Source organism: Ornithorhynchus anatinus, chromosome 5 (genome assembly GCF_004115215.2).
Source record: "Ornithorhynchus anatinus isolate Pmale09 chromosome 5, mOrnAna1.pri.v4, whole genome shotgun sequence".
In the NCBI taxonomy this organism is placed as follows: Eukaryota; Metazoa; Chordata; class Mammalia; order Monotremata; family Ornithorhynchidae; genus Ornithorhynchus; species Ornithorhynchus anatinus.
This window is the reverse complement of record NC_041732.1, coordinates 13944840-13964703: the sequence shown is the minus strand read 5'-3', so window position 1 is coordinate 13964703 and position 19864 is coordinate 13944840. Positions and strand designations below refer to the sequence as shown.

Here is a 19864-nt window from a genome sequence, read left to right as displayed (position 1 = left end):
TCCCAACGACCCCTCCTCTGGTACCTTATCATCTCCTAACCTATAATGCTGTCATTTCCAGGACTAATTCCCCTAGTGTGGGGAACGAGTCTGGGGTCCCCAGATCCAGCCGAGCAGAGGACCAGAATGGAGTGCTCAGGGAGTATGACGGGCCCAGCTCCTCACATCCCTCATTCTCCAATCCCCTGTATCCTATCATGGGCACCCAACCACCCTGTTCTGCCAAGGCTTTGCCCTACACATTTCAATCAATAGTATTTAATCACTGAGCATCTGTTATGTGTGGAACTCTGTCCTAAGCACTTAGGAGAGTGCAATAGAAATAGTGGACACAATCCCTGACCTCAAGGAGCTGATACTATAGTTGGAGAGAAAGACATTGATGTAAATTAAAGAGGAAAGGAAGCAACAGAGTGTAAAAGATATCTAAGTGCCATGCAGGGTTATGAGTGGTTAAGTGCTTGGATGATTGGATGTGCTGACATGGCACTGGAGGACATAAGAGGGAGAAATGGAAAATAAATTGGGGAAGACCTCCTTGAAGAGGTGAGATTTCAGAAGGGAATATGCCCTAGGGAGATGGAATGGGTGTCAATCAGCTGTTGTCTCTCTGTTTCCCAACCAAACTCTATGAGGCTAGGTCATAACCACAGGACTCCTCAGCAAACCCTAGAAACCCTGCCAAGGCACCCCAGGAGGCCCAGAGGTACTGGTTGGTTCTGGGACTCATGGGATGATTTGGGGCACAATTCTTTGAGCCAGAGGTTCAGCTTTGATTCACAGGACCACGATCCTGCCCCTCTCCTGATTCTGTAAGATTTCTGTGTTTCCCTTCCCTTGATTAAGGGAGTGAACCCTTGATTCCCGTAAAGTCCTCAGAAACCTGAATTCAGGCCCTCTCTCTGTGTTATTCTGTGATGTTCCCAGCCCTTTCCCAAAGGCACACACACACACACACACACACACACACACTCTCTCCCTCTCTCTTTCTGTCTCTACCCTTCCTCCCTCTCTCTTTGTGGCATCTACCCAGTCACCGCCTTCTGGAAATCCCAAACCACTTCCCACTTAGCCTCCAAATAGCTCTGGGAAGGATGGAGGAGGAAGGAGATCAGGGATAGTCTTCCTGTCACACAGGAGGGGGATTAGGGGAGAAGGAACTGACAAAGCCCTCACTTCTCCTAGCCCCCTCCCTTCACTGTCAACTAGGCACTTGACTGAGAACCCCTTTAGCACTTTGATATTCACCCCCTCCTTATACTCTACTCTTATACCCTTATACGCTATTATTTCTCCTATTGGTAATTTATTTCAATGTCTGTCTACTCCACTAGACCCTAAGCTCCTTGTGGGCAGGGATCAGGTCTATTATATTGTACTTTTCCCCAGACATTTAATATAGTTCTCTGGGCAGAGCAAATGATCAATAAATACCATTGATTGATTGATTGATTGACCAAAGGAAGGGTCTTTCTGCCCATGACTCAGGACCAGAGCTGGAATCCAATCTCAGAGGTCCTGGACTTCCAAGGATTACTGTCTCCCTCAGGGACAGACATCCGGGTTGGGGTAACCTCTTCAAGCCCTTCCCTACTACAACTTACTTAGTCTGTGTGCCTCATGTGGGACAGGGACTGTGTCCAACCTGATTAAATGGTATCTATCCCAGCTCTTGACACCCAGTTAGCATTTAACAAATATACTGACTATGATTATTAAAAATAATCATAATTATAACCTCAAATTGTGATAGGGCATAACACTGAAAGCAAATAGAGGATTTCCCCAAGGGTCTCTCCCTATAGGGTGCTGAGGTCAAATCATACCAGGGGATGCCTGGTGTGGGCAGGGATTGTCCCTCTTTAATGCTGAATTGTACTTTCCAAGTGCTTAGTACAGTGTTCTGCACACAGTAAGCGCTCAATAAATATGGTTGAATGAATGAATGAATATAAAACCAACATTTTTCCACCAGGGGGCTTCCCAAATCATGCAACATTTCTGTTCCCCACTCAAGTTTAGTTTTTATTTTGTAACATATCTACTATCCCGTCGTAGTAAATAAAATCCAGCCAAGAGTTCCCTCCTCTCCTGTACTTTTTACAGACGCTTAGTGATCCAGACCTGGACTGTGAGACAGCCTCAAAATCCCTTGTACTAAGTGCTGGGGTAGATACAAGATAATCTGGCTGGACACAGTCCCTGTTCCACAGAGGGCTCACAGTCTTAAACCTCATTTTATACAAGGTAACTGAGGAACAGAGACATGAAGTGGCTTACCCAAGGTCACACAGAAGACAAGTGGAAGAGCCGAGATTGGAACCCAGGTCCTCTGATGTCCAGTCCTATGTTCTTTCCACTAGACCTCGCTGCCTCTCCCTCTGTCCTGCCTCCTCACCACCTCCTTCCCTTGCCCCAGAGAAAGTCGACGCTCTACAGAGAGGAAACAGAGACCAGTTCTGGAAATGGAAATGAGCACTCTGGGGACCCGTGCTATGAGACTGTTCATTGATGTGGCTACATAGGGGCAGGAATCTGTGGGAGTGAGTTTCCTTCCCTTTGCACCTCTGGCAAGGACCTTCTCAAACACTCCCTGCCAGGTTTGGAGACACAACCTGCCACCGGGAACAGAGAATTTGGGGACTGAGTTCCCCTGCCTTTCTACCTCTGGCAAAGGCTTTACTCAAACACTCCCTGCTGGGGTTGGAAATCCACCCTCCGATCCTTGCTGGATCACCTACTCTTTTCCGAGTTTTTTAGAGACCAGATCCAAAGAAGGGTTGTTTTGATGCTTTGGGGAAAAACAGATCTGTGTCTAGGGAAGGGGGAGAGGCAAGCTGGCTCTTGGGGGGCCCATCTGCTGTTGTGTGTAGGAGGCGAAAGAGGAAGGATGAGAGAAACTTCTCTTGGGGGTCGGGGGAGAGTGGAATTGTATCTCCAGGGGAGTGGGATAAGGAGAGCACTGAGGAGGGAGCAGTGTCTCAGTGTGTGTGTGAATCGGGGGGGAGGGAGCACTGGTGAATGAGGTGCTGAGTTTGCTACTCTAGGATGAGGCTACCAATTATAATCACCACAGAATTTATTAAGAGTTTACTCTGAGCTAAGGGCTGGGGTAGATACAGAGTGATTAAATCAGACACAATCTCTGTCTCACATGTTCTTACAATGTAAGATGGAAGCAGCATGGCCTAGTGGATAGTGCAAGGTCCTGGAGTCAGAGTACCTGGTTTCCAATCCTTACTCTATCACTTGTCTACGCTATGACCTTGGGCAGGTCACTTAATTTCTCTGTGTCTCAGTTAACTTATCTGCAAATGGGGATTAAGAACGCGAGCCCCCCGTGGGATAGGGTCTGTGTCCAAAACGGTTGCCTTGTATCTCCTCCATTGCTCAGTACAGTGCTTGGCACATAATATGTGCTTAACAAATACCATAAAGTAATAATGATAACAATAACTGTGGTAGTTGTTAAGCACTTACTATGTGCCAGGCACTGAACTAAGCACTGGGGTGGATACAAGCAAATTGGATTGACACAGTCCCTGTCTCACATGGGGCTCACAGTCTCAATCCCCATTTTACAGATTAGTAACTGAGGCACAGAGAAGTGAAGTGACATACCCAAGATCACACAGCAGATAATTGGTTAAGCCGGTATTAGAACCCACGACCTTCTGACACCCAGGCCCGTGCTCTATCCACCTCACCATAGATATCTAATCTCCATTTTACAGATGAGGGAACTGAAACTCAGGGCAGGTAAGTGACTAGCCTAAAATCACATAGTTGGCTAGTGACAGAGCTGGGATTAGAACCCAGGTCTCCTGTCTCTCTGCCCCACTCACCTTCCCTTCTTCTTATGCCTCTAGCGACAGTACTCTATTGGCTGATTTTATTTTCTGTGTATGTTTTCATATTTATATAATTTTATTTGTCATTAGGTGTCTGTTGCCAGTGTCTTCTCCCCTTTATTCTTAGACTGTGAGCTCCTTTGGGAGCCAAGGGACCATGTCTAATTCTCACCTAAAAGCCGCATGGCCTAGAGCATGAGCCTGTGGGTCAAAAGTACTTGGGTTCAAATCCCGACTCCACCACTTGTCTGCTTCATGGTCTAAAATGTGACCTTAGACAAGTTACTTAACTTCTCTGTGCCTCAGTTCCCTCATCTATATAATGGGGATTGAGACTGTGAGCCCTAATAATACTACTACTAATAATTGTGGTATTTGTTAAGCACTTACTATGTGTCAGGCACTGTACAAGGCTTTGGGGTGGATGCAAGCAAATTGGGTTGGACACAGTCCCTGTCCTACATGGAGCTCAGTCTTAATCCCCATTTCACAGATGAGTTAATGGCAACACAGAGAGTTCAGTGACTTGCCCAAGGGTACACGGCAGACAAGTGGCAGAGTCAGGATTAGAACTCAGATCCTTCTACCTCCCATGCCTGTGATCTATGTGGGACATCTTTATTTCTACCTCAGCATTAAGTACAGTTCCTGATACATAGTAAGCACTTTATAAATATCATAACACATATATAATGTACTTAGCACTGTGCTTTGCACACAGGACGCCCTTATAAAAACCACTACTACTACTCGTGCTCTTTCCATTAGACCAAACTGCATCTCATTATCTATCAACCTAATTCATCCTCCTCAGCCTCTCTCTCCACCTTTCTCTTTTTTTATGGTATTTGTTTAGTGCTTATTAAATGCCAGCCACTGTACTCAGCACTGGGTATATAAAGGCTAAATAGTTCGGACACAGTCCTTGTCTTCACATGAGGCTCATAATCTTAATCCCCATTTTACAGATGAGGTAACTGAGGCACAGAGAAGTGCACTGACTTGCCCAAGGTCACCTCCCATCGCATAGTGGATAGAGCACAGACCTAGGAGTCAGAAAGTCATGAGTTCTAATCCCACCTCTGCCATTTGTCTGCTGTGTGTCATTGGGCAAATCACTTCATTTCTCTGTGCCTCAGTTCCCTCATCTGTAAAATGGGGATTGAGACTGTGAGCCCCACGTGGGACAGGGACTGTGTCCCATCCGATTTGCTTGGATCCACCCCAGTGCTTAGTACAGTGCCTGGCACATGGTAAGCGCTTAACAAATGCCATGATCATTATTCTTATTACCCTCAGGAAGACTCTCAAAATAAACCTTCCCCTTCATTCTCTTTTCTTCCTGGGCTGCCTTCTTCAAGCTACCAATCGACGGTATTTAGTGAGCACCTACTATGTGCAGAACACCACATTAAATTGCTTGGATCCACCCCACTGCTTAGTACAGTGCCTGGCACATGGTAAGCGATTAACAAATACCATGATCATTATTATTATTACCCTCAGAAAGACTCTCAAAATAAACCTTCCCCTTCACTCTCTCTTCTCCCTGGGCTGCCTTTTGCAAGCTACCAATCGACGGTATTTAGTGAGCACCTACTATGTGCAGAACACTGCACTTAAATTGCTTGGAGGAGGCCCATAGGATTAATAGACAAGATTTCTACCCTAGGGGAGTTTAAAACTTACAATCTAGCAGGGGAGATAGCAAAGTAAAGTAAAGAAGAAACTGCATGGTCTAGAGGAAAAAGCATGGACCTGGGAGTCAGAGGACTCTGCTACTTGTCTGCTGAGTGTCCTTAGGCAAGTCACCTAACTTCTATGTGCCTCAGTTACTTCATCTGTAAAATGGGGAACAAGACTGTGAGCCCTTTGTGGGACAGAGACTGTGTCCAACCAGATTATCTTGTATCTAACTGTACTGGGCAGCACCAGCATGGGAGAGAGAGTCGAGGGCAGAGACTCAAGTTTACTGCGTGGAAGAAGGCAGTGGTAAACCTCTTCTGCATATTTACCAAGAAAATTATATGGCTACCCTACCAGAACTATTGCAGATGGAGGTGGGGAGTCCTGGGAGAGAGGTGTCCATGTAGTCTCTATGGGTCAGAAACGACTTGCCAGCATAAAACAAGACAAGACACTGGTGCTTAGTAATGCTTGGAGCAGAGTAAGCGTATAACAAATGCCATAAAAAAATACCATAATTTTTTAAAAAGGGGATTGCAAAAAGGCAGCAGAATTTGCCCATCAGCCAGAATGCATATCTGTAAACCTTCTTGGAGAGGTCTTGCCCCCCGATTTGAAATGGGATGATAGCTTGGCTCACCCAATCACTCCGGGCCTCCTGTTCCCCACCCAGGATCACCCCAGGCCGAAAGATGAGCCCTGGGAAGAGGTGTGCCCCGTTCCGTGGGAGGGAGCAGGCAAGGACAGAGAGGTTTCAGCCTCTTGCCAACAGCTGTACAGATGTCCATTCTAAGGGAGCGAAGCTCTCTAGTTTTGCAGCAGGAGAGGTGGATGGTTTACAGTGGGGCTGGGCTGGATTCAGCCTCCAGTGCTTCAACCTCTGACATTCACCAACTGCTCCCAGAGTCCAACTGGGATAATTGGAAAATTTATGGAGCAGAAAGATGGGGTCTCTGCCCTGGAGGGGCTTTCGGTTTAATGAATCAAGACAGATAACCTTCTCTTCTCATGTTTGTGTTTTAGTTTAATTGGAAGTTGGGGGAGAGAAGGATGTGTTTGTGCAGGGGTGTGACATGATGTTAGGGATGTTTGTATGTGGGGGGCTCCCCTTGATCCTCCATGACATTTTAGGGGAACGGGGGCCCTGGATTGAATTGGGAAAGGGTGGTGGCTTGGCAGAGGGAGAGGCTGTTCTAAGGGAGGGGTCGGGAGATGGATGTCAAGTCGGTGCCCTGTCCAATCCAAAGGACGCATCAAAGCTAGGGCAGCTTCTCTCCCCAGAAGAGGGGACAGGGGCTCACAGCAATGAGGATTCATTCTCTGTATTCTCTGTGGCCCAGCCACCCCTTGAATCCTGAGTGGTTGGGGGATTCACAGGGGTCCTGGAAGGGTTCCTGGAGCTTTTCCCCAGCTCCCTCTCCTGTCTGCCGTCGTCTCTGCATTGGATCTGTGTGATTTGGGCATTTGATATTCTCCCTGGCCTCAACCCCACAAGCACTCACATGTATATCTATAAATTATGTATTATAAATAATTTATTTATATCAATGTCTGTCATCTCCTTGAGATTCTAAGCTCACTGTGGGCAGGGAACATGTCTATCATCTCTGGTGCTGTGTACTCTCCCAAGCGCTTAGTACAGTGTCTTGCACACACTGTCTCTCCCTGCTCCAGTCTATTCTTCATTCCGCTGCACGGCTCATCTTCCTGCAGAAACGCTCTGGGCATGTTACTCCCCTTCTTAAAAACCTCCAGTGGTTGCCTATCAACCTCCGCACGAAACAAAACTTCTCACTCTAGGCTACAGGGCTCTCCATCACCTTGCCCCATCCTACCTCTCCTCCCTTCTCTCTTTCTATTGCCCCCCTCCCTCCCCCGTAGGCTCCGCTCCTCTGCCGCCCACCTCCTCACCGTCCCCGTTCTCACCTATCCCGCCGTCGACCCCTGGGCCACATTCTCCCGCTGTCCTGGAATGCCTTCCCTCCTCACCTCCGCCAAACTAATTCTCTTCCCCTCTTCAAAGTCCTACTGAGAGCTCACTTCCTCCAAGAGGCCTTCCCAGACTGAGCTCCCCCTTTTCTCTCTGCTCCCTCTGCTGCCTCTCTAGCCCCCCCTTCGCCTCCCCTCAGCTAAGCCCCCTTCCCCCCCCCCGCTCCTCCCCCTCTCCCTTCCCCTCCTCCAGCACTGTGCTCATCTGCACATTTGTATATATTTTTATTACCCTATTTATTTTGTTAATGAGATGTACATCCCCTTGATTCTATTTATTGCTATTGTTTTTGTCTCTCTCCCCCATTAGACTGTAAGCCCATCATTGGGCAGGGACTGTCTCTATCTGTTGCCGATTTGTACATTCCAAGCGCTTAGTACAGTGCTCTGCACATAGTAGGGTGGCTCAGTGGAAAAGAGCCTGGGCTTCGGAGTCAGAGGTCATGAGTTCGACTCCCGGCTCTGCCACTTGTCAGCTGTGTGACTGTGGGCAAGTCACTCAACTTCTCTGTGCCTCAGTTCCCTCATCTGTAAAATGGGGATTAACTGTGAGCCTCACTTGGGACAACCTGATTACCCTGTATCTACCCCAGTGCTTAGAACAGTGCTCTCTGCACATAGTAAGCGCTTAACAAATACCAACATTATTATAGTAAGCGCTCAATAAATACTCTTGAATGAATTGAACGAATGAATAAATTCATTCAATTGTGTTTACTGTGTGCAGAGCACTGTACTAATCTCCTGGGCTAGTACAATATTACAATAAGCAGACACATTCCCTGCCCACAGTGAGCTTATACTATTAATGATAATGATTCAAGGGACACATTTATCTTTATGATATCTACTGTGTACTAAGCACTGTGCTAAGTCCTGGGGTAGAGGCAAGGTAATAATAATTATAATGATGGTACTTGTTAAGTCCTTACTATGGACCAAGCACTGTTCTAAGCGCTGGGGTGGATACAAAGTAATCATGTTGTCCCACGTGGAGCTCACAGTCTCAATCTCCATTTTACAGATGAGGTAATTGAGGCACAGAGAAGTGAACTGGCTTGTCCAAGGTCACACAACACACAAGTGGTGGAGCCGGGGTTAGATCCTATGTCCTCTGACTCCCAAGCCTATGCTCTTTGCACTAAGCCATGCTGCTTTTTCATCCTTGCCTGGCACCCAGGCTGATTAGGTTCCTCCCCGGCCCTGGATGTCCGGTCCACGTGACACCCTCTCTGGATTTTGGGGAGCTGTGAGCAGTGTGACCTCCAAACTCGAATACCAACAGCTGTGCATGCCAGCCTATCAACCCGGGAGCCTGAGCAGTGGCTGAGCTTAGCCGGGGGCAGGAAGCGAGTAGTTATTCTTAGATCCTGGGTCACTGAGTCCACATGGGGTGATGCTGGACCTACCCTCGGAGTGGGGAGGGGGCATAGCAGGACTGGCAGCTGTGTGTCTGTGTGTCTCTGTGTGTAATGCAGGCAGGAAGTGGCTTGGGGAGGGGGGGGGAAGGGTGGTCTCTTTTTGGGTAGCACAGCCCATAGGAGATCTCAGAGCAACCTATCCTACAGATAACACTCCAGGACATTGGAGAAAGAAAAGCTATAAATTTAGGAGAGAGCCCCTACTAATTCCCAAAAATAATAAACTAAGGTCTTTGTTAAGCACTTAATATGTGCCAAGCATTTTTTTAAACACTGGGATAGATTCAAAATAATGAGGTTGGACACAGTCCCTGTCTCATAAAGGGCTCACAGACAAGGTAAGAGGATGTAGGATTTAATCCCCATTTTCAGATGAGGAAACTGAGGTTTAGGGAAGTGAAGTGACTTGCCCTAGGTCACAAAGCAGGCACATGATGGAGCCAGGGTTGCAGTTCAATCAATCAATCCATCAATCATTGTCCAAAACAGAACTCCTTCTCTTCCCACTCAAAACCTATCCTGCTGACTTTCCCATCAGTGTAGACAGCACCACCATCCTCGGTGTCTCTCAAGCCTGTAACCTTGGCATTATCCTCGACTCATCTCTCTCATTCAACCCACGTATTCAGTCTGTCACCAAATCTTGTCAGTTCAACCTTCACATCGTGAAAATCCATCCTTTCCACTCCATTCAAACTGCTACCACATTAATAATAACAATTATGGTATTTGTTAAGTGCTTACTATGTAAGCAGTGTACTAAGCTCTGGGGTGGATACAAGAAAATTGGGTTGGACACAGTCCCTGTCCCGCATAGGCCTCACAATCTTAATCCCTGTTTTACAGATGAACTAACTGAGGCACAGAGAAGTGAAGTGACTTACCCAAGGCCATAAAGAAGACAAGTGGAAGAGCCAGGATTAGAACCCATGACCTCCTGACTCCCAGGCCCGTGGGCTATCCACTAGGCCATGCTGCTTCTCCAGTAATCCAAACATTTATCTTATCCTGCCTTGATTACTGCATCAGCCTCCTTCCTGGCTTCCCTGCCTTCTGTCTTTCCCCACTTCAGTCCATACTTCTCTCTGCTCCTGGATCATTTTTCTACAAAACCATTCAGTCCTTGTTTTCCCACTCCTCAGGAACATAAGGGGTTGCCTATCCACTGCCACCTTAAAGAGAAACTCCTTATCATCAGCTTTAAAACACTCAATCACCCCCCTCCTACCTTACCTTTCTGATTTCCTACTACAATCCAGCCCACACATTTCACTCTAATGCCGACCTATTTGCTGTTCCTCAATCTCTTCTATCTCACCACTAACCTTTTGCCCACATCCTGCCTCTGGCCTGGAATGTCCTTCCTTCTCATATGCATCAGAGGATCGCTCTCTCTGCCTTCAATCACCTTAGTGAAAGGACATCTCCTCCAAGAGGCCTTTTCTAAGTTCTAGTTTCTTCTTCCACTCCTTTCTGTGTCGCTCTTGACTTGGATTTGCACCCTTCATTCACCTCTAACTCAGTCCCACAGCACTTAAATACATCTCTGTATGTATTATTTATATTAATGTCTGTGTCCCTATGTAGACTATAAACTCATTGTGTGAGGGAAAGTGTCCAACAACTGTCTTATATTGTACTCTTCCAAGCACTTAGGACAGTACGTCATAAGCAGTCATAAATATGACTGATTGATTGATATTTACTGATTGTGTGCAGAGCACTGATTAAGCACTTGGGAGAGTACAATATAACAGAGGGGATAGGAATGTTCACTGCCCACAGCAAGCTTACAGTCTAGATGGGGAGAGGGTGGACAGATTCAGTCCGACTTTCAACCTGGACCAGCTCTTTCTGACATCCCAGAGGCTTTGGGAGCTTCTGGGGGAAGTGGCAGGTGTGGGCGCTAGAATGACTTCTTGGTAATTTGATATTTCTAGGAATGGCTTTTCTTTGAATGGTATTTGTTAAGTGCATGCTTTCTGTCAGGCACTTTACTAAGCACTGGGGTAGATATAACAATCAGGTTGGATACCGTCCCTGTTCTACATAGAGCTCACAGTCTTAATCTCCATTTAGCAGATGAGGGAACTGAGGCCCAGAGAAATGAAGTCACTTGCCCAAGATCACACAACAGACAAGTGGTAGAGCTGGGATAAGAACCCAAGTCCTCTGACTCCCAGGCCTACGCTCTTTTCCCTGGGCCAAGCTGCTTCTAACTCTCCCAAATGTTTAGTATACTGCTCTGCAAACAGTAGGTGCTCAATAAATACCATGGACTGATTGATTTAATAGTGAATGATATACAAATCAGCTTCTATTTATTTTTGTCACTGGCTCAGGCAGATTAGATAACTCCTTGTTTCACTTGGAAATGTCATTGATTCCATCCAGCGATTCACTCCACCAAAACTGCATTCTTCAAAGTCACCACTGACCTCCTCATGGCCAAGTCCAGTTGTTTCCAAGTCCAAATCCTTCTCAACCGCTTGGCTACTTTTGACAATATAGACACTATAGACCTTGCTTGAATCCACCCCAGCGCTTAGAACAGTGCTTGGCACCCAATAAGCAATTAATAAATACCTTTATTATAGTTATTATCAACCTGACTACCTTGGCATCATCCCTAACTCCTCACTGTCATCCTGCTCTCCCAGCTTCAATCTACTGCTAAAAACAACTCATGAAGCCACTCCTTCCTTTCCACTCACTATGATTCCTTCCAGCCACTACTATGCTAGTTTAAAGACTTGCCAAATCAGAATAGGACTACTATATCAGCCTCCTTTCAGGCCTCCCTGTCTCCAACTTCTCCTCCCTCCAGTCCATACTCCAAACTATTGCTCTGATTATCTCCCTGAACCATTCAGAGCATATCTCCTCACCTCAAAATCTTCCAATGGCTTCTCATTGGCTTCCTCCACAGCAGCGTCCACAGCACCTTGCGGACTGAAAACTGGAAGTAGAGCATTGAATCTTCAAGACAAAACGGTTTCTGGCGAGCTGTGAGAGCGATTTATCAGGGACATTACCTCCAGGAAAGCCCGCTGCAGCCTCTGTAAGGTTGATCATTGCATTATAACTCCCACTTTACAGATGGGAGCACTGAAACCTTGGAGAGGTCAAATGACTTGTCAGTCAACCAATCAATCAGTAGTATTTATTGAGTGCTTACTATGAGCAGAGCACTTTACTAAGTGCTTGGGAGAATACAATATAGTAGAAATAGCAGATATTCCCTACCCAGTAATGAGTTTACAGTCTTCACCCAGTGAGTCAGGGTGGAGCCAGGAAGAGAGGCCAGGATCCCCTTCCATCAGACCTCACTCTGCCCATCAGCCACAAAGTGAGAGTTGATGATTCAGAAGGGTGAAGCTGAGCTGATCTTCTTTTCCCAACCTTCTCCTTCCTCCAACCCTCATTCCAGACACCACAATAAACTGGGCAGTTTGGAAGAGCTCAGAGTTTCTCTCCCCTCCAAACTTCCCCATCCCCAGTCAAGGCTCCTTTCCCCTCTCCCTCCACTCCCCAACTACCAGATGGCTCCCTCCCAGTGAACTTGAGTGCCAGCTGACAGCCCAGAAGCCTCTGGCAGTCTGGCAGCATTTGGAAAATTTGTTCAGGACCGGGTGTCTGGCCCCTCTGCTCCTTCAAGCGCAGGGTTCCCTGTGCTGCCTCCAACCAACTTTTGAGCAATTCCTTGCTCAATCACAATGCCAGGCCCTCCATCACCGCTGAGAAAAGCAGCCGTGGTAACTGCCACCTTCCCCCACCTTCCCTCCCAAGGGTCCCTGCTCCTGGCTTACTCTGCACCCACAGGGCTGGGAAATAAAACTGCTCTCGTGTCACCCCCTAACATGAGGCCTCTGCAAAATCCCAGGAAGACTTGTGGCAGTGAGTGTGCCCTGAAGTCTGAGCCCTGAGGAACCAGAAATTCTCCTCCTCTAGCCCCAGCACCCCACTGGTTTTGATTTTATTTTGTGCATTTGCCCAGCTTGGGTTTTAAGGTTTCATTATTCCTGATGTGTTTGCCTCCAGCCCGCCAAAGGACAGAGAACATGTTTACTTCCTAACTGTGAATTCTCTCCCAGTGTTGGTACTGTGCTCTGCACAGAGTAAGTGCTTCATAAACACTATGACTACCCTTACTACTAGTCTAGACTGCAAGCTCGTTGTAGGCCAGGAATGTGTCTGTCAATTGTTTCACTCTCGCAAGTGCTTAGTATAATGGTCTGCACACAGTAAGCGCTCGATAAATACGACGGATTGAATGAATGAATGCTACTATTACTTCTACTGCTACACCTGGGGCCAGGGGCAGGGGCAATGGGGCCAGCCAGGCTATCACTGCTATCAACTGGCAACCAGGGAAACAGGCCCAGAGGGAGGGTAGAGGAGCAGACAGAAATACAGGGAGGCAGAGGATGAGTTGAGACCTAACTAGTCAGAAAAGGCAAGGGAATTGTGACAGGAGGCTGGTTTGACTTTATGCCTAAATCCAAGCTGTTCTGGGTCCTGCCGGCTGAGGAGGGTGGGTTCAAGAGATCCTGTTTGCTTCCTGCTCCAGGTTTGGAGATGTGAAGGCAGAAGGAAAGGGGGAGAGAACTGTGGGTGAGTAAGGTGGGGGAGAGGGGAGGGGAGAGGAGAAGCCAGACAATTAAGCAGATTACACACACACATACTTTATACAGGGATGTGTATGAATGTGTGTTTCTGTTCATTTGTGAGTATGAGGGCTTCTGCTGGTGGGTGGCAGTAGGTCTGAATGAGTGCGTAACTTCATTTGGGATGCTGTACTGTGTTGTTTTTTCCTCTCCTAATCCTCTTCACCCAGGGCATGAGGGGCTTTGTGACACTGTGTAACTCTCAGGGTATCTGGGAACCCCCCACCCCTACTCAACCTCTTTATTCTGAAAGACGGGCCACTGCCAGGGAGAGGAGTGGGAGGGTGGGAGGGGAAGAATTGGGTTAGTTTCCATTTCCCATAGACAAAAGGAGTGAACCCGACCAGAAAAGGCTTTTCACATGGCGGCTTTCAATCAGCAAGTAAATTGGCATTCAGACCCAGCATCCCGCCCTGCCCTCCTGTCCTCCCGGGGCCAGCTTTGGGATCCTGGATCCCACAGATCTCTTTCCCTGTTGGTAAGGGTTGGGGTGCTTTGGTCCCTGGGATTAGGGGGTGGGGAAGAGGGTGGAGCTCCTCATCTGCTAGCTGGCAAAGAGTTCGGCCATCAGGGTGGATTGGCTCAGGCCTAACTAGCCCCTGGGCACACTGCAGAGACCATACCGGCTGCCTGCTCGGAGCCCTGGGCTGCCAAGGGGAGAGGAGGAGGAAGGAGAAGACAAGGATGTGAAGGCCTGGAGATGGGAGAGGGACAGGAGGAAGGGGAGAGTAGAGAGGCTAGAAGGAGGGGACGTGCAGTGTCTGGCGCCCAGGATTCAGGGAGGGAACAGAAGGGGAGAAGAGGAGAAAGGTGGCAGAGGAGATGAGGAACATCAACCTTAGGGTTCTGCCCCTTTGGGGAGGAAGGGAAAGAGGAGAAAAGGGGAGGGAGAGGCAGTTTATGGTCCCTGGCCCCTCAGGGAGGGAAATGAAGGGGAGAAGAGGAAAGGGGAGGAAGGAGAGGGAAGAAGGGAGGGAATAATAATTATGGTATTTGTTAAGCACTTACCAAGCACTGTTCTAAGTGCTGGGGTAGACACCAGGTCATCAGGTTGTCCCACGTGGAATCCCCATTTTGCAGATGAGGTAACTGAGGCACAGAGAAGTGAAGTGACTTGCCCAAGGTCACACAGCAGACAAGTGGAGGAGGCAGGATTAGAACCCACACTCTCTGACTCCCAAGCAGGGAGTGAGGAGATGAGGAAAGGCTGGGGAAGGAGGGGCAGTCTACGGGGCCGACTCCTCGGCGGTGCAGGGAGGTATGGGGCTATAGGGCCGGGCTGCAGGGAGGGAAGCGGGGGCGTCCCGAACCCGTCCTCCTCCCTCTCCTGGCCCAGTTGCAGGAGGTTGGGGAACGGCAGGGGGTTTCCAAGTAAAGATGGTGGTGGGGCAGTCAGGTGCCAGGCCCAGTCCATAGGATCTGGGGTTGGGAACTAATAATAATAATAATGTTGGTATTTGTTAAGCACTTACTATGTGCCGAGCACTGTTCTAAGCGCTGGTGTAGACAAAGGGGAATCAGGTTGTCCCACGTGGGGCTCACAGTCTTAATCCCCATTTTACAGATGAGGTAAATGAGGCACTGAGAAGTTAAGTGACTTGCCCAAAGTCACCAAGCTGACAAATGGTCGAGCTGGGATTCGAACCCATGACCTCTGACTCCAAAGGCCATGCTCTTTCCACTGAGCCACACTGCTTCTCTAGCAACTAGGAGCTGCTAAGACCAGAAAGGCCAGTGGGCAAACAGAACTCCTGCAGCCTGCAGCCAGAGTCTGCAGGCTCCAGGATGGGAATCTAGGGATTAGCATGGCTGCTGGGAAGCAGCTTCGTTGGCCAGCTAACCAGGGAGGGACAGGGGCCTGGTCTTATTGCCCACGAAAGAGCTTGTGGTGATGCTGACTTTATTATTGATAATAATAATGATAACAATAATAATAATGATAACAATAATAATAGTGGTATTTGTTAAGCGCTCAGTCAGATACAAGCAAATTAGATTGGACACATTCCCTGGATTCACAGTCTTCATTCCCATTAATTAATTAATTAATTAATTCGTATTTATTAAGCATTTACTGTGTGCAGAGCACTGTACTAAGAACTTGGGAAAGTACAATAGAGCAATAAAGAGTGACAATCCCTGTCCACAATGAGCTCACAGTCTAGAGGGAATTAGAATTGTAAAATTCCTATTTTACAGATGAAGAAACTGAGGCACAGAGAGGTGAAGTGACTTGCCCAGGGCCATACAGCAGACAAGTATTCCTGTTTAATGGGAGAGCCAGGATTAAAGCCTAGGTCCTCCAAATCCCAAGCCCCTGCTCTATCCACTGGTTCTCTTTGCTTATCATTCCGCCTCCAGCCCTTCCAGGGGTCTTTGTAAATATTGTACAGGGCTAGGATTTTATTTTCTGGCAAAAGAATGTACAGAAATGAATGGTTGGAGCGTTTATTTATGTTGAAAAAAAAGAGCAGCATGATCAAGGGGACCTTTTCAACACAGCGCCTGGAGAGAGCTGCAAAATTCTTTTCTAAAATAAAAAATGCTTCAGCATCAGGACCTGTGCCTGGGGAGCATTGATTTCATTCAACTGGGCCAGGCTGGAAATCTGGGAGCCTGTTACAAACCTGTAGGCTGAAAAATGGGGGATGAGAAATGGGAGAAGGAAACACTTGGGGACTGAGAATGGATGAGTCACATCTCCCTGCCCCCTTTTGGTGCTTTAGGGGAAGCACCAAGTCAAGGAAAGGGGTCCGAGACCTCATCCCATTAGGGAATGGAGGATGCTGCCAAAGACTTCTTCTGGCCCTGGGCCCCCCTTCAAAGCCTTATTGAGGACAATTCTCCTCCAGGAGGCCTTCCCTAAGCCCCCACCTTTCCTCTTCTCCCACTTCCCTCTACGTCGCCCTGACATGCTCCCTTTGTTCATCCCCCCTCCCAGCCGCGGTACTTCTGTACATATCTGTAATTTATTCACTTAATTAATGTCTGTCTCTAGGCTGTACGCTCACTGTGGGCAGGGAATGTGTCTGTTTATTGTTTTACTGTACTCTCCTAAGCACTTAGTATAGTGCTCTGCACACAGGAAGCATGCAAATACAACTGAATGAATGACCTTGTCCCAGCTAAAGGCCTAATCAGGGGGAGAGGGAAGAGAGGCCAGGATCTCCAATCTGGGATCATCATCATCATCATCATCATCATCATCATCAGTTGGTATTTATTGAGCACTTACTGTGTGCAGAGCACTGTACTAAGCACCTGGAAGAGTACAATTTAACAGAGTTGGTAAACACACTGCCTGCCCACAGTGAGTTTACTTACAGTCTAGAGGACGAGCTTACAATCTAAAGGATCCTGGAGGGAAGAGAGGAGGGAATTTAAGCGACGACCCCCAAGTATTCACTGTGCCTGCTCATGTCCTCTCTCCAGCTTGGGATTCCCTCCCCCTTCTTATCTGACTGACCACCATCCTTCTCATCTTCAAAACCCTTTTCAAAGTGCACCTCCACCAAGAAGCCATTCGATTACCCTCTCTTTTCCCCAGCCTATTTACTCTCTCCTCTTAATCATCTATACACTTAGGACTGTACCCCTTATGCATTTTGCTGCTCATTCCAGCCCCACAGCACTTACGTCTATACTTACACACTGCCCCTTCTATCCTTAATTTAAAGTCAGTCTCCCACACTGGACCGTAAGTCCTTTGGAGAGAGGCATCATGTCTACAGTACACACCCGAGTGCTTAGTACAGTGATTCGCTCACAGTTAGGTGCTCAATAAATACCACTGATTGATTGATAGGGATAGTGAAGCCACTGGTCTAGCCACAGGGGACACATGCAGTTAAGACTGTCAACATTCCCGGTGACAACTTCTTACCCCATTTCTGTTAGAGGAGGTTGTTGAAGGAATTAGTCTTACCTCTGAGAGGGCAGGGGCTGGGTCTGGAAATAGCTCACCTACAGCAGAAGGTGGAAGGTTCTGGGATTGAGAAGGCACTTTCCTACCTGGGTGATGGTAGGCAGCTAAATGCTTTGCCAGCCAGCTGAGGGGATGCAGGACAATGGGCAGTGAACCCAAGGCGTGTACCTGCAATAGCAGCAGTCTTCTGCTTAGGGCCCTCTCATGCTTCCACTAGGAAGCAGAGTGGTCTGGTGGAAAAACCATGGGCCTGGGAATCAGAGGACTTGGGTTCTCAACCCAGCTCTGCCAGTAGCCTGCTGTGAGCTTGGGCAAGTCACTTAATTTCTCTGTGCCTCAGCTCTCTCATCTGCAGAATGGGGATTCAATACCTCTTTTCCTTCCTTCTTAGACTGCGAGCCCCATGTGGGGCCTGATTATCTTGTATCTACCACAGTGCACCCTTCTCAGGGTCACACCTGGAGAGTTTCCAGTACTCTACCAGTCTCGGCTACGGGAGGGAGAGTCAAGCAGAGGCCTACCCAATTCATTCCCAGCTTGGGCAGTGGCTAGCGAGTGGAAGGCCATCTGCTACAAGACAAAACTCACCTGTGCTGGGTAGCAGTGGTCCCAGAGAGAGTTGAGGGCAGAGACTCAAGTTTACTGCACAGAAGGAGACAATGGTAAACCACTTTCATATTTTTAAACTAGAAAACTCTATGAATACACTACCAGAATGATGGCAGATGGAGAGGGGGGCATTCTGGGAGAGTTGTGTCTGTGGTATTGCTATGGATCGGAAACGACTTGACGGCATAAGACAAGACCACAGTGCTAACTACAGTTCTTGGCACAGACTAAGCACTTAACAAATATCACAATTATTATTTCAAAATGTCACCTACTATGGAATCCCCCATCAGGGCTGATGGATGAGCGTCAGTCCCGATGGTCGGGAAAGCAGCATGGAGGAGTTGATTCTAGTGTGATTGACTTGCCCACTCGCCCTCTCTTGTTCCTGCCAGTCATGCTTCTGCTGAGCAAATAGGCAGGAGTGCTACAAATTGCAAAGAACACATGTGGTCCTTTCTCTCAAGTGCAGGCCCGTGATGGACAGGGAACATGTCCTCTAAATCTGTTGGATTGTATTCTCCCAAGTGCTTAGTACAGCTCTCTGCACATATTAAGCACTCAATAAATACCACTGATTGATTTCCCACCTTACCCAGCTACAGGGCAACCCAGATCTAGAACCTCAGGCTCCTGCTTCCCAGACCAGTGCTCTTTCCACGGGGCCAACAGCAGCAAAGCTATGGCACCAACTCGTTCACTGCCCTGGTAAAATTAGCATGGGAAGAGAGGGCCTTGGGGTGGCAGGAAGACCTGCTGTTCGCATCAGCACTAGGCTCCCCCAGCCCACTGGCAAACAGCACAGGGCAGGCCCAAAGGCAATTGTCTTCCTGCTCACATCCAAGCCAACCAGTGTTGATAATCAATCAATTGTATTTACTATTGAGCATTTACTGTCTGTAGAAGACTATATAAAGCTCTAAGAGTACGGTATAGCATAACCTCCTCAATGTGCCTCGTTCCAGCTTGTCCCGCCGTCGACCCCTGCCCCACATCCTACCTCTGGCCTGGAATGTCCTCCCTCCTAACATCATCCAAACTAGCGCAATTCCCCTGTTCAAAGCCCTACTGAGAGCTCACCTCCTCCAGAAGACCTTCCAAGACAGAGCCCCCCTTTTCTTCTGCTCCTCCTCCCCTTCCCATCACTCCTACTTCCTCCCTCTGCTCTACCCCACTCCCCTCCCCACTGCACTTGTGTATATGTATATTTATTATTCTACTTATATGTGTATAGATCTATAATCCTATTTATATTGATGCTATTGATGCCTGTTTGTTTTGTTGTCTGTCTCCCCTCTTCTAGACTGTGAACCTGTTTTTGGGTAGGGATTGTCTCTTATTTGTTGCCGAATTGTACTTTCCAAGTGCTTAGTACAGTACTTTGCACACAGTAAGTGCTCAATGATTGAATGAATGGTTGGTAGACACATTCCCTCTCTAAAAGGAATTTATAGTCTGGAGTGGGAGACGGATATTAAAATAAATTACAGCTATGTACAGAAATCCTGAGGGTAGGGTGACTAAATATAAATGAAAAATGGGAAACTCCACCTCGGTGTAAGCTTCTTACCCCTATACACATACTTCCTAATATTAGTGAATAGTGATCCTAGTTCAGGGACCTCACCCAAGCCTGTTTCTGAAAGGAGACTGAAGCTGGGTGTAGGTCAGGGAGAAGGGAATACAAAGCCAATAGGAACCCACAGTAATAATATT

The 19864-nt window shown here is 47.7% G+C and overlaps 1 non-coding gene across 1 annotated transcript; it reads left to right on the top strand.

Moving 5' to 3' along the window:
* The first annotated feature begins 17979 nt into the window (after positions 1-17979).
* On the top strand, positions 17980-18117 carry LOC114812550. The gene has a single exon (XR_003760201.1). It is a non-coding gene; the product is annotated as a small nucleolar RNA SNORA7 (small nucleolar RNA).
* The last annotated feature ends 1747 nt before the right edge of the window (positions 18118-19864 follow it).